The sequence below is a fragment of the Gorilla gorilla genome, chromosome 4 (genome assembly GCF_029281585.2).
Source record: "Gorilla gorilla gorilla isolate KB3781 chromosome 4, NHGRI_mGorGor1-v2.1_pri, whole genome shotgun sequence".
Lineage (NCBI taxonomy): Eukaryota > Metazoa > Chordata > Mammalia > Primates > Hominidae > Gorilla > Gorilla gorilla.
Genome location: NC_073228.2, coordinates 156,519,183 through 156,532,980, shown reverse-complemented (window position 1 = coordinate 156,532,980; position 13,798 = coordinate 156,519,183). Strand labels below are relative to the sequence as shown.

Genomic DNA, 13,798 nt, shown 5'->3' with positions numbered 1-13,798 from the left:
CACAGTTCCAGGTTTTAGGGATATACTGGGGAACTAAGCAATGTCTCTTTTTTTTTTTTTTTTTTTTTTTTTTTTTTGAGACGGAGTCTTGCTTTGTCGCCCAGGCTGGAGTGCAGTGGCGCGATCTCGGCTCACTGCAAGCTCCACCTCCCGGGTTCATGCCATTCTCCTGCCTCAGCCTCCCGAGTAGCTGGGACTACAGGCGCCCACTACCATGCCCGGCTAATTTTCTGTATTTTTAGTAGAGACGGGGTTTCACCGTGTTAGCCAGGATGGTCTCGATCTCCTGACCTCGTGATCCACCCGCCTCGGCCTCCCAAAGTGCTGGGACTACAGGCGTGAGCCACCGCGCCCGGCCTAAGCAATGTCTCTTAACATAGTTTGGGGAAACAGATACATTAACCCATTAAGTGCTTTTAAATGCTGAAAAGAAAAATGAGGCTGGGTGAGAAAAGAGTGATGAGTGTGGTTTAGAGCAAATTCACATTTGACAAGAAGCCTAAATAAAATGAGGATGAACACCACGTGTATGCTAGGGAAAAATGTCTCCACATAGGGGAACTGCAAGGGCAAAAGCCTTAACATGCTTTAGCCATTATTGTGTTTGAAGAACAGCAAAGGGATAGTGGGGCCAGATCAGAGTGAGGTAAGATGACAGGTAGCAGAAAATAATGTCAAGCAAAAAAATAGAGCCAGGTCACAGACAGCCTGTAGGTCATGGGAGGGCTTTGGCTTTTACTCTGAATGAGATACAAACCCACTAGAGCCTTTCTGAAAAAGAACTAAAATGATCTGACTGACCTTTTAACAAAAATGGAGAAGGGGATGTCAGTTGGGGTTATTGCCATTCCAATAGTCCAGGTAAAAGTGGTAATTTCAAGAGGAGTGATATAGTAGAAATAGTAGTTATCAGGTAAAATCTAGAAAAATGCTTTTGTATACATTTCATCTTGTAAACTAAATTGCAAGGTCAGAATGAACAAGAAACATATCTTAAGCTTTCTTCACATCTTTCTTAGTCCTGGCACATCATGTATGCTCATTAAATACAGATTGAATAAAGGAATACAATGTTTAAAGGAAAGCAATTTTTAAAGGGAAGAAAAAAAACTAGGAGGAGGAAGAAGTGGAGCTTGGCTTGGAGGATGGTCAAGATACCAGATGCAGGGATTGTCAGGACCTATTCTTCCTTGGGAGCCCATCTGGCCAAGCATTCATAAATAGCCCCTGCACTTAGAGCCCAGCTCAGCCACACTTGACTCTGTATTTTTCACAAAGCTGTGCCTACAAGGGGTGGGTACTAGCTGAAAGGCTAAGTGAAAACAGCTTGGGAAAATCTTAGTTGCGAAGTGTCAGCAGATACAATCCCCCAGCACTTAGTGATTCACAATTGCTTTAAAATGTGGCTGAGAAAATGTATGATCAAGTTCCCTTAAGTGTGATTTGTGAGGGTTATTTGGGGGCAATCAACATGTTATTTCTGCAAGGCTTCCTTCTCAGGCATAATTCCTATTTTGTTTGATGAGAGGTTTTTTTTTTTTTTTTTTTTGAAGGCCCTTAGACCTGATCTCTTATTATGTGGATAATCAGCAGAACCTGCTCATCCCTTAATGCAAGCAACTGAAACCAACAGTCATAGCAGCTAAGATAAAATCATAGCTTTACTATGGAGCCCATTAACTGGGTATAAACTACATCCTGGAGTCATAAATAGTTATTAACCAGTTAATGATAGTGATAGTCAAATCATTACATTTACATCTGATGAATAGGGATGAGCCTTCTTTGGTTTTCAGCTCTCAATTTTTTCTAGTGCTTTAATATTCTGAGCAGTAGAATTTCCAAAGTTAAAAAGACAAATATCCTCCCACCTATCTTGAAGAGAAACAGTGAATAAAATCAGTAAAGAATTATGTAAGTTTTCCTAGACTATTCCACCTTACCTTCATATCTGTCATCTTTATATTCTTAAGGTGCTTATATCGTATTGGAGGGAGAATTGAGACTAGAACCAAGTTGCCTGACCACTCAACTGTGGAACTCTAAATGCACAATTTAACACTTCTAAGGTTCAGTTTCCTTACCTGTTACCTGAGGGGATTGGGCTAGCTCAACTTCAAGCTCTCTAATGAATCTTCTATACTATGCCCCCAAGACTTTATTCTGAATGACAGAAACATATCAAAGTGTAGCCTTCTTGTGTTCTCTCTCATGCCATTTTGTGAATCTGATGTGTTGTCCTATTTTTCTTAATGGCTTCTGCATTGAGAAATTTAAAATACTTGTTAAATCTTGCAATGACGCTTCTCCTCCAGTGGTAGACACAAATTAACCCACAATATATTGCTTTTGGTTGATTTAATATTCAAAAATATGTATTTTAAGCTAGTTTTCCATTTTGTTTAATGAGGGACTTAGGCTTTCATTGGAGCTACTTGGACTAGGATATAGCATTTGCTTTATCCTTTGTTTCATTGGGCTTTATGGATATGGCATTTTTTACAAACTGAAGTTCTGTGACAACCTTGCTTTGAACAACTTTACTGGTGCCAGTTTTTCCACCAGCATGTACTCACTTTGTGTCTCTGTGTCATATTTTGGTAATTCTCACAACATTTTAAACTTTTAAATGATATCTGTTATGGTGACCTGTGATCAGTGATCTTTAATGTTAATAATTATTTTGGGACACTACAAACTGTGACTATAGGAGACAACAAACTGTGTGTTCTAACTGCTCTATAGGTTGGCCTTTCCCCAACCTCTCTCTCTCCCTTCTCCTTGGGCCACCCTATTCCCTGAGACAAGAATATTGAAGTCAGGCCAATTAACGACTCCACAATGGCCTCTAAGTGTTTAAGTGGAAGGAAAAGTCACATGTCACTCACTTTAACTCAAAAGCTAAAAATGATTAAGCTTAGTGAGGAGGGTATGTCAAAAGCTGAGACAGGCCACAGCTTGGCCTCTTGTGCCAAACAGCCAAGTTGTTAATACAAAGGAAAAGTTATTGAAGAAAATTAAAAGTGCTACTCCAGCGAACACACAAATGATAACAAGGTGAACAGCCTTGTTGCTAATATGGAGAAAGTTTGAGTGGTCTGTATAGAAGATCAAACCAGCCACAACATTCCCTTAAGCCAAAGCCTAATCCAGAGAAAGGACCTAAATCTGTCCAATTCTGTAAAGACTGAGAGAGGTGAAGAAGCTGCAGAAGAATTGGAACCTAGCAGAGATGAGTTTGTGAGATTTTATAGAAGAAGCCATCTCCATACTGAAAAGTGCACTCTGAAACAGCAAGTGCTCCTGTAGAAGCTGCAGCAAGTTACCCAGAAGATCTAGCTAAAATTATAGATGAAGGTGTACATGAAACAACAGATTTTAAATGGTGAGGAAACATCCTTCTGTTGGAAGGAGATGCCATCTAGGACTTTCATAGTTACAGAGGAGAAGTCGATGCTGGGCTTCAAAGGGCAGGCTGAGTCTCTTGTAAGGGCAAATGCAGCTGGTTACTTGAAGTTGAGGCTGATGCTCCTTTAGCATTCAAAAAATCCTAAGGTCCTTAAGAATTATACTAAATCTGCTGAGCGCAGTGGCTCACACCTGTAATCCCAGCACTTTGGGAGGCTCAGGTGGGCAGATCGCAAGGTCAGGACTTCAAGACCAGCCTGGCCAACATGGTGAAACCCCATCTCTACTAAAAATACAAAAATTAGCCGGGCGTGGTGGCACATGCCTGTAATCCCAGCTACTCAGGAGGCTGGGGCAGGAGGACTGCTTGAATCCAGGAAGCAGAGGTTGCAGTGAGCCGATATTGTGCCACTGCACTCAAGCCTGGGTGACGAGCAAGACTCCATCTCAGTGGGGGGGAAAAAGAATTATAATAAATATACTCTGTTTGTGTTCTAGAAATAAAGCCTGCATTACAGCACATTCGTTTAAAGCATGGTTTACTGATTATTTTAAGCTCATTGTTGAGAACTGCTCAGAAAAAAAATCCTTTCAAAATGTTACTGATCATTGACAATGCACCTAGTTACCCAAGAGCTCTAATGGAAATTTACGAGGAGAGGAAGTATAGTGTAAGCATAACTTTTATATGCACTGGGAAACAAAGAAAATTGTATGACACACTTTACTGCAATATTCACTCTCTCGCAGTAGTCTGGAACCAAACCCACCATATGTCTAAGGTGCGACTGTATAAAAAATAAAATGTGATCCGCAAATATCATTGAATGGTACAAGCATTTAGAAGTCTTATGGTTTAGAAATTTCTAAAAACATTAGAGAAGATTAAAATTATTTTATTAATAGTGAACTTGCAAACTCTCTTCCCTCACCAAGAGTTATTAGCCCAAATATGAACACATGTGTTCTGTACTCAGGCACTATACAAGTTGTATTACTGAGGGATAAAGTTTTACATGTATATCACTATTAACAGGCACTTAGGTTTATTTATCACTGGCTACATGTACAGACCTACTAAGTTGCAAATGGCATAAGATACATTGGGAAGAGGACGACAATACGATCATTGCCCTCAAGTATCCTAAGGTTTAGTTAAGACTACCAGACTAAATAATTAGAAAACAGTGTAACTATATAATCAATACTTGTTTTGAGTTCTGGCAATAAATGCTATGGTGTTTTCTGAGTGTGTAGAAGATTAAGGAAGGCTTTCTTGGCATTGGAAGACCTTGAAGCTGGCATGAGACTTGGACAAGTAACAAGCAAAGCAAAGGAAGGACACCCGAGGGCAAGAAGGCTTTACTTTCAAGTTTATTCTTGCACCTCTTTAAAGAAAAGTCTCATTAAGAAAACTTATGAAAAGTGTCAATTATTTTCCCAGTTTACTTCCTACTCTGCTTTCCAGAATGCAAAGAAACAGGATTAGACTAATGTCCAGTTCTCATGACTTATTCAGTTCAAGCACCACAATTGCAAGTTCCTTTCAACCACAACCTCACTCAAAATGCCAAGAGAGGAACACCAAACATTCAGCTTTTGTCTTACCCTCTTCTGAAATTGCTTCTCTTTTTTTTTTTCTACCTAGCCTTCTCCTGCCTCATACTCCAAGATGTTAGGATCAAAGGGCCTTCTCAAGCAACAGAAGGGTAGAGCTGTGCATCACACGAATCAAAGGGACACACAGAACACAATAATCCTTGTGTCCCTCCAACTTTGTGACATTATCACCTAGGTAGATATTTGGGGGCAGGGGTGGCAGAACAGAGGAAGAAATAAAATGAAAAGAATAGCATTCTTTTTAATGTAGAAGGATTCTTGTCATTACTAACACTTGTTGACTTTTTAACTGAAGCAAAATTATAACCATATTTCCAGGGTTACCCTCTATCATCTTCCAAGCCTTGTAAGTAGGGACCTCTTTAGGGCTGCTGAGAGAATGGTATGTGAGATTCTCCCAAAGTTATGTAAGGTTTAGGGGTAGAAGGAAGAAACTACACGTGCAGATCAGTCCAATTTCCCTGAAGTTAAGGAGGTTTTAGTGGCATAGGTGAAGACAAATTTGCCTCATAGAGTGCTGCAGCCTGGAGACAGGTAACCTTCGGCAGATTACAGTCACTCTCAGCTTCACTGTGCTTCACAGGGATGTGTCAGTACCCATCTCACAGGATGTCTGCAAAGACAGCACAGGAAACGCATTGTGCAGGGCCTTAGCATATAGTACTTCATGAAATGTTAGCTGCTGCTGTTACTGATCATTGTGTGTGTTTAGCATCTTGCAAGAAAATGCCAACAACACGGGACTTGGAATCACAAAACCCTGCTTTGAGTTTCAGCTTTGGCAATAACTGCATGGAATTGGGTTAGCAACTATTTATTTATATGAACTCAATTTTTTAAAATAAAACCTAAAAAATGAAGAATACTTCCTTTTAGCTTTACCTCATAGATTTGTTTAGAACCTCAAATAACGAGCACGTTTGTGCTTTGTAAACTGTGAAGTCCTTTCGAATTGTACTTGCTTTATCCTCGACCGCACATCTAGCTGAGCCTGGGCCCATACAGCCTTGGCCGCTTTCCCAAGAGTGTTTCCTGTGCCTCCTTCCTGGAAGTCTGATCATGCCCAAGGCCCCAGGAACTTCCCCGTGAAATGACTGATTAAAAGTGCTCAGTGATTCGCTTGACCGACTGCATGCAGTATTGCATTTGGAAGGTGTAGAAATCTAATCACATTTTCTGCCTCAAGGGACTGAGCAGCTCCCAGTAAGATTTTCCTGAGTGTGTCTCTGCAGCAGCTGGTGGGAGTGACATGACTGGTGAGACTGAGACAGCCTGGGGCTCAGAGCAGGTAGGAGTGGTCATGTGGGGAGAGGAGAGCACAACCAATGGAAAGCCCAGGGGAAGGTCCTCACTGTGGCTTGCTGACTGCTTTTCTAGTTTCCAGGGTTGTGTGTTACAACTCTCTGAATAGAGACCCATTCTGGCAGAATGGTCAACAGCCCACCTTGCTAATGAGATAGAGGAATTTAAATTCATTCCCCACAGCATAGTTAGGGGAGTCAAAATATACATTTCAGCAGGTAATTGAATTCATTCCGCAATGTGGTACTTCTTGCCACCTTAGTGAGCCAAGAGCCCGTTACCTGCTCCTAAGGGAAGGCAGGCAGTTGACAGATGTAAATTGCTTTGTCAGGTGACTGATTTGCAGCATCAACTGCTCCAGAGTGATAGCAGTCTTCCCTTCATATTAGTTTATCTTTGGAAATGAATTTCCTAACCTTGACCTGAACCCCATGAATACTTTCAAATCAGTGGCTGCCTTCAGGTTCAAACTTACAACACAGGAGAGAATAATTTCTAAGCCCAAAACTTTCTAAAATGCCTGGTTTTAAAGGATAGGAGTTGGCTTTCAAAGGCAGTGTCTTATTGTGGGCTGCGATGATGAGTCAGCTCATTTCATGACTAATCCACTTATAACACTGCAAGCGGCCATGCTGTTCTGAGTCTTGGCACATTCCTCTTTATTAAATCACGTCACTTAGAGGCCAAGAGCTCTACTGAGGTGTTCAGGAGTGACCATAATATGGGAGGAGAAGAGAAAGAAAGGCCAAATAGGGTGGGAAGCCTCTGACTTGGACTAACCCCCACCCCCAATTGTAATCAGAGCTGCTCAACTTTCATTTGTTCATTGTACTGTGGTATCTCACTAAGTTTTCTGTAAAAAAAGGATTCTACTCCAGGGACTGGGATGAGTATTTTTTTATTAATTTTTAATTGACAAATAATAATTGTATACTTATGCAATACAATGTGATATTTTGATCTATGTATACATTATAGAAATATTCACTCAAGCTAATTAACATATCTGTCACCTCAGCAAGTTATTGTTGTGTGACTGAGAACATTAAAAGCCTATATCTTTTTCGTGGTAAACTTTATTTCAATAGGTTTTTAGGGAACAAGTGGTATTTGGTTACATTAATCAGTTCTTTAGTGGTGATTTCTGAGATTTTGGTGAACCCGTCACCTGAGCAGTGTACACTGTACCCAATGTGTAGTCTTCTATCCCTCACCCCCCACTCCCACCCTTTCCCCTAAGTTCCCAAAGTCCACTGTATCATTCTTATGCCTTTGTGTCCTCATAGCTTAGCTCCCACTTATCAATGAGAACATATGATGTTCAGTTTTCCATTTCTGAGTTACTTCACTTAGAATAATGGTCTCCAATTCCATCCAGGTTGTGGCAAATGCCATTTTGTTCCTTTTTATGGCTGAGTAGTATTCCATGATATATACAAACCATATTTTAAAAGTCAAGTTTTTAACAATTTCAAAATATACAATGCATTATTAACTGTGGTCACCACAGAGTATGATAGCTCACTAAAACTCTAGTCTAACTGCAACTTGGTACCTTTGGATCAACATCTCCCTTTTTCCCATCTCCTTTCCCCTCAGCCTCTGGTAACCTTTCTACTCTGTTTCTATGAGATTGATGTTTTTAGGTTCACCATATAAGTGAGATCATATCGTATTTGTCTTTCTGTGCCTAGCTTATTTCACTTGGCATAATGTCCTCCAGTTTCATTCATAATGTCATGAATGACAGAATCTTCTTTTTAAAGGATGTATGTATCCCATTATGTATAAATATCACATTTTCTTTACCAATTCTTTCATTGATGGACCCTTAGATTGCTTTCCTATCTTACCTATTGTAAATAATGCTGAAATAAACATGGGAGTACAGCTATCCCTTCAACATATTGATTTTAATTTTTTAATGTAGACACTAATGATGTTTGACAGTTCTCTCTCAGTAGTGTCTATTGTATACTTTGAGAGTTTTGTCTGGGTCTGCTGAGTCATAGGCACATAATGGCTGAGTGAAAAGAATAGCGCACAGGGATTCAGGAGACCAGGCCACTGGTGTCCTATTCCTGCCCCTAGTTATCCTGTAACCTTGAGGAAATCCCATCCCCTTTCTCAACCTGACTCTCCCCCATTGGTCTCTAGGTGTTACTCTTCTGCCAGGTCTGCCCCACAGACCCTGGCCGATCGACAGATGAAAGGAGTACTCAGACACAGGTATGCAGTGTAAGAGCAGCTAGGGTACTGCCGTGCTCTAGTGGCCAAAGTGCAGCAGCCCCGAGAAGCTGGAGTTGCTTGCATTTACTCAGTGTAGGCACAATGCCAATAGCCTGGAGCAAACACAATCTGTGGGTAACATTTATTGTGCCCTTTTCAGGGAAAGGGATGTGTGTGGATGATCAAAGGTCAGCTCTTGGTCAATTTAAGTAAACAAGCCTGTTTAAGATAAATTCCCCTACACTCCCTTGTATCTACTCCTTGCCCTCTGCCTCAGGGTTAGAAAACAGCTGCCTTCAGCTATTCTCCCCTGAAGCTATGCAGAGCCTTCCGACCTTTCCGAAGGCCTGCTCCTTTCTGAAGGCCTGCCTCTTTCCCTCTGGTTTCTCCCACCACTCTGACCCATCTCCTACACTCTTCTATGGCTATTCCCAGGTGTGTGACTATGGCATAAACAAGACTGGCTTTGGGTTATGTGTAGTTCCTGGTACCTACTATAAATCTATTAATCTCTGAAAAGTTATAAACCCCTGATATTCACTGCCAGATATGAATGATTTTTTACACTTTTAATTTATCAGTAGCAGAGACTACTTTTTAAATGGAATCTCACATGGAAGCCCAAATCTCTAGCACAAGAAAGTGAAGCCACTGTGTTTGGGAGGAAGGTTACAGCAACTGGCTACTCTCTCTTCTTTTATGATTCCTACAGTGATCCTAGAGACGTCTTTGGGGGAAATCTGGAACTATCTGGAATGTGTTTTGTAAATGATTGGACTAGATGTTTTTCATAGATTTATCAATCTATGAGGCAGTACACTAGAATCAGGAAAGCATGATGTCATTAGAATGTCTATATACATCAATTAAGATCTCATGTATGTGGTATGGCAGCCAGGGACATACGCCATTTGGATCACTCTTAAGGAACTTGCTATTCAACTCAAAGAAATACAGTGAGCTGATACCCTCCAAATATTAGGAGCTTCAGGATCTGCCCCGTCCTTCCAGCTGATGCCACATTCCTCACCTGCATCCCCAGCCAATGACTCAGTATGATGGGGTTATCAGAGTTTGGCCATTTTTGTCCACTGTGGGTTATCTCTTGGCTCTGTGTCTTCCCATTGGGTGGTCCAAGACTTGTTAAATTTGCCCAATTCTATTTCCTCCACTTTTTATCCCTCACAAGTATTAACATTACAACCTCAGGTAACCTTTTACATCACTCTATAAAGCTTTCAGATGACCATAACAATACTGAATAGCACAGTATTGGTTTATTACAATAGGCATGAGACTTCCTTTCTACTAAAAACAAATGAGAGAATGAGGATGAGAGTGAGTGAATGAAAGGGAGAGGAAGAGGTCAGGCATTAATCATAGTATCTGGCACGTGATAAACGCTTGATAATCATTTCTCTTTTTGTCTGTACCTTATTAGCTATAACCTGCTGATTCAACACTAAGGCTGGCCAGCCAAGCTCCTGGATTCTCCAGGTGGTTGGCTAAAGTTATCTTTCTCCTGTTTTCAGTTGAGTCATAATTATCACAGCTCTCTACAGCAAGTCCTCTGGGCCTAAACTTTGACTTTGGTACTACGGACCTTTCTTCCCCCAGACTCTACTCTCAGTAGCTATATCCCTTATTCCTCTATTGTGGAATCAGTTGTTAGTATACTGATTCCTGTTCTGCCCTCCTTTTCTTTAACTTATACACCAATCCATCAACAAATATCCTTATTAACTGTGATGTACAAAATGTCATATTTGCCACCATGGGGGGTAGAAGTCTCATTTAGACATTAACTTTGGCTTCAGGGTACTTATAGATGGTAATAGATTCCCATAAATTACATTGATACTTTATTATAGTTATAAATACTTGTTAAGAGTATTTATAAGAGAAGTTCAGATGATGCTCAGTTAATACTCAGAGGATAAAATTAAAATATATATTTTTATATATATAAACATTTATATACATGTTATATATAAATATATATATATTTTTCAAAGTTTCAATATCAGATGACTTCTGGGACAAAGTTACATTCACAATGAGGCTAAGATATTAAGTCATTAGCAGAAAGCTGATCAATAAGCCAAAATAATATGAATTGCCATATGAATCAATCATCCCTTACTCCCTCTCCCAAGGTGGCAGTCAAGGGGCAAAGTACAGATCATAGAACTGAGAAATGTCTCATTAGAACCTTAATCTATGAAGCCAAAGTAGATGCAAATGCCAGGAAAAGCATCACCATGATGCACAGGTTTTTAGTCGCACAGGGTTATCCTCACACACCATCAGCACAGCCTTCAGACCACTGAGTTATTTCTGAAAATCTGTCATATGTTATTTTTTTTCCAGATGGTAGTCTGAAAGGGACAGAATGAGAGAGGGAGCTGGAGAAAGAAATGAATAAACACGAATGCATCTGGAGAATGAGGCATCTTGGAATCTGGAAAGTGAGGCATCCTGGAAGAGAGATGAAGGTAAAATTTTAAAGATAACGAAATTTTTAAAATTATACCCTCACCGTAAGTGAGGATGAGTTGAAAGGCACAAAGACACGTTAGCTTAGATTTCTCCATGTAACCCAAGCATAGATAAAAATAACAAAAGAGGCCAACTCCACTGTATATTCTGAGAGTTCCACGTATGAAGAGTTGGGATTGGGACAGAATATGAGGAATGGAGGAAGGAGTGACTTCTAGCTCTTTTTATCAGTCCCGATAAAGGAATAAGAGAGAAACGAGACTTAAGTGGGCCCTGTCTTACAACCTCTAGAGATAAGCACCATAAATTAAAACAATCTTCCAGAGGCCATATTAAGAGATTACAGAATAAGTTGGTGACAGGGTGTGAAGCTACTTCTAGAAGATGGGGTCGTGGAAAGAGAGATGAAGAGTGGGTTAAAACAGAGGCTTACATTTAGACTGACAAGTATGCATAAGTGTCATTTTATCTAAAAGCAGAATGGACTAAATGACATCAGGGTTGTTTTTTGTTGTTGTTGTTTTTTTTTCAGTGCAATAGCTATTTTACAGGTATGTTTGCCAGCTTGAAAGTTGAACATTAAGGTATTTCAAATCCAGGTCTTCATTTGCATATGGACAAACAAAAGCTAAAACAAAACCCCCCAAATATATACCTTGGGTTCTTGGCTTCCCTTTCTACTATTTCTCTCTTGCCGTGGATATAGGCAAACCCTATGCTTTTAGTCAGCCAAATATTTTGGTTCTCTGAACTACTCTAAACCAAGCAGTGTCATTAATTTGACTTGGGCCCGCTTTGGGGAAATGTACTTTTCTGTTACCTGTGGGCTTTCTTCCAGAGTTTGGGAATGTGGCTCAAACATTATCACCGGTGTTACCTAAGTTCAGCCTTGGAAAGCTATTTTGGAAACTGAAATACGAACCTAACTTCATAATTATATGGAACCCGGAGGCTGTCTATATTTTATGATTTGAGAGAAATTTGGATTAGGAGTCTTTTACTCTCTGGCCTGGAAAACTCACAACAGGACAATCCTAAATGTACAGAGTAAAGAATAATGAAAGCAAAATTTGAGGCCACCACTGAGAATATTTTAGGTACTTCACAATTTCATTTTAAACCTGGGGCCATAAACAGTTGGCCTGCAACATGCATGGAGGTTCAGTGTTGCTTCTCTCCAACCTAGCTACAAGTAACAATTCTAAACTCACTCCCCAATATCACGTTGCAGCCCAAAATAGAAGCATTAACTTCTGACTTGTGGTTAATGCTTTCCTGCCTCCCTCTGTTCCCTTCTTCCACACCATAACACTGTCTCCCTGTTTGCAGAGTGTTCATGATCTAGCTCTACTGTGAATGTACCCTAACAATGAAGTCTTTTATAATTTTCCTAACCAGAATTAATGTTTCATTTTTTGAGACATTGTTAACATGCCCTAAAATTGATGCTTTTAAAGTGCATCCTTTTAAAGTCAGTGACTTTTAGAATATTCTCAAAGTTGTGCATTCAACACCAATAATTTTAGAATATTTTCATCACTCCAAAAAGAAATCTTGTTCCCATTAGCAGTCAGTCTCCATTCTACTTACCCCCCAGCCCTTAGCGACCACTAATCTACTTTTTGTCTCTATGGATTTGCATATTCAGTACATTTAATACAAATGGAATCGTAAAATGAGTGGCTTTCTGTGTCTGATATTATTCACTTAGGATGTTTTCAAGATTTATCCATGTAGAGCATGAATCAGTACTCCATCCCTTTATATGGCTGATTTCCCTTCTGTCAATATATTATATTTTATTTCTTAATTGATAGCCATTGAGTCATTTCCACTTTGAGTATTATTAATAATACTGAGATGAACATGTATGTATGAGTTTTCATATGGGCATTTATTTCCATTTCTCTTGGGTAGACACCCAGCTAGGAGTAAAATAATCTGGATCATATAGTAACTCTATGTTTAGCCCATTGAGGAACTGCCAAACTGTTCACCAAACTGGCTGCACCATTTTACGTTCTTACCCAAAGTATATGAGCTTTCCAGTTTCTCCACATTCTCTCTAACACCTATTGTCTTTTTAAAATGGATTTATCCTAGTGGGTATGAAGTGATTATATCATTTGGTTTTGATTTGTATTTCCCTAATAATGGATGATGATGACTGTCTTTTCATGGCTCATTGGCCATTTGTATATATTCTTCAAAGAAATGTCTTTCTTCTTTAATTGACTTATTTACAGCTGTAAATTTCCCTCTAAGCACTACTTTAGTTGCATCCCATAATTTTGGCATGCTGTTTTGTTTACATTCATCTTGAAGTGTTTTGTAATTCCCCTTGTGATTTTTTTCTTTGGCTTATTGTTGTTTAGGAGTATGTTGTTTAACTTCCACATGCTATTGAATTTCCCAAGTTTCCCTCTGTTACTGATTCCATTGTACTTGGAGAACATACTTTTTGTGATTTCAATCATTATACATCTATTGAAACTTGTTTTGTGGCCTAATATAGATTCTATCTTGAAAAGTATTCAGGAACACTTGAGAAGAGGATTTATTTTACTGTTGCTGGGTGGAGTACTCTACAGATACTTTGTATGTAGTTTATTTATATTGTTGTTCAAGTCTTCTATTTTCTTGTCGATCATCTGTCTGGTTCTATCCATTGCTTAAATTGAGATATTAAGTCTCCAATTATCGTCAAATTTTCTGTTACTCACTTCAATTCTATATGTTT

The 13,798-nt window shown here is 39.5% G+C and overlaps 1 long non-coding RNA gene across 1 annotated transcript in view; it reads left to right on the top strand.

Annotated features, from left to right (window-relative positions):
* The window catches only part of LOC109026819 (uncharacterized), a 192,628-nt gene that overhangs the window by 121,831 nt on the left and 56,999 nt on the right, over positions 1-13,798 (top strand). The window contains exon 2 of the long non-coding RNA XR_002005864.4: positions 10,930-11,054. This is a non-coding gene — a long non-coding RNA (uncharacterized lncRNA). The remainder of the gene's footprint in view (positions 1-10,929; positions 11,055-13,798) is intronic.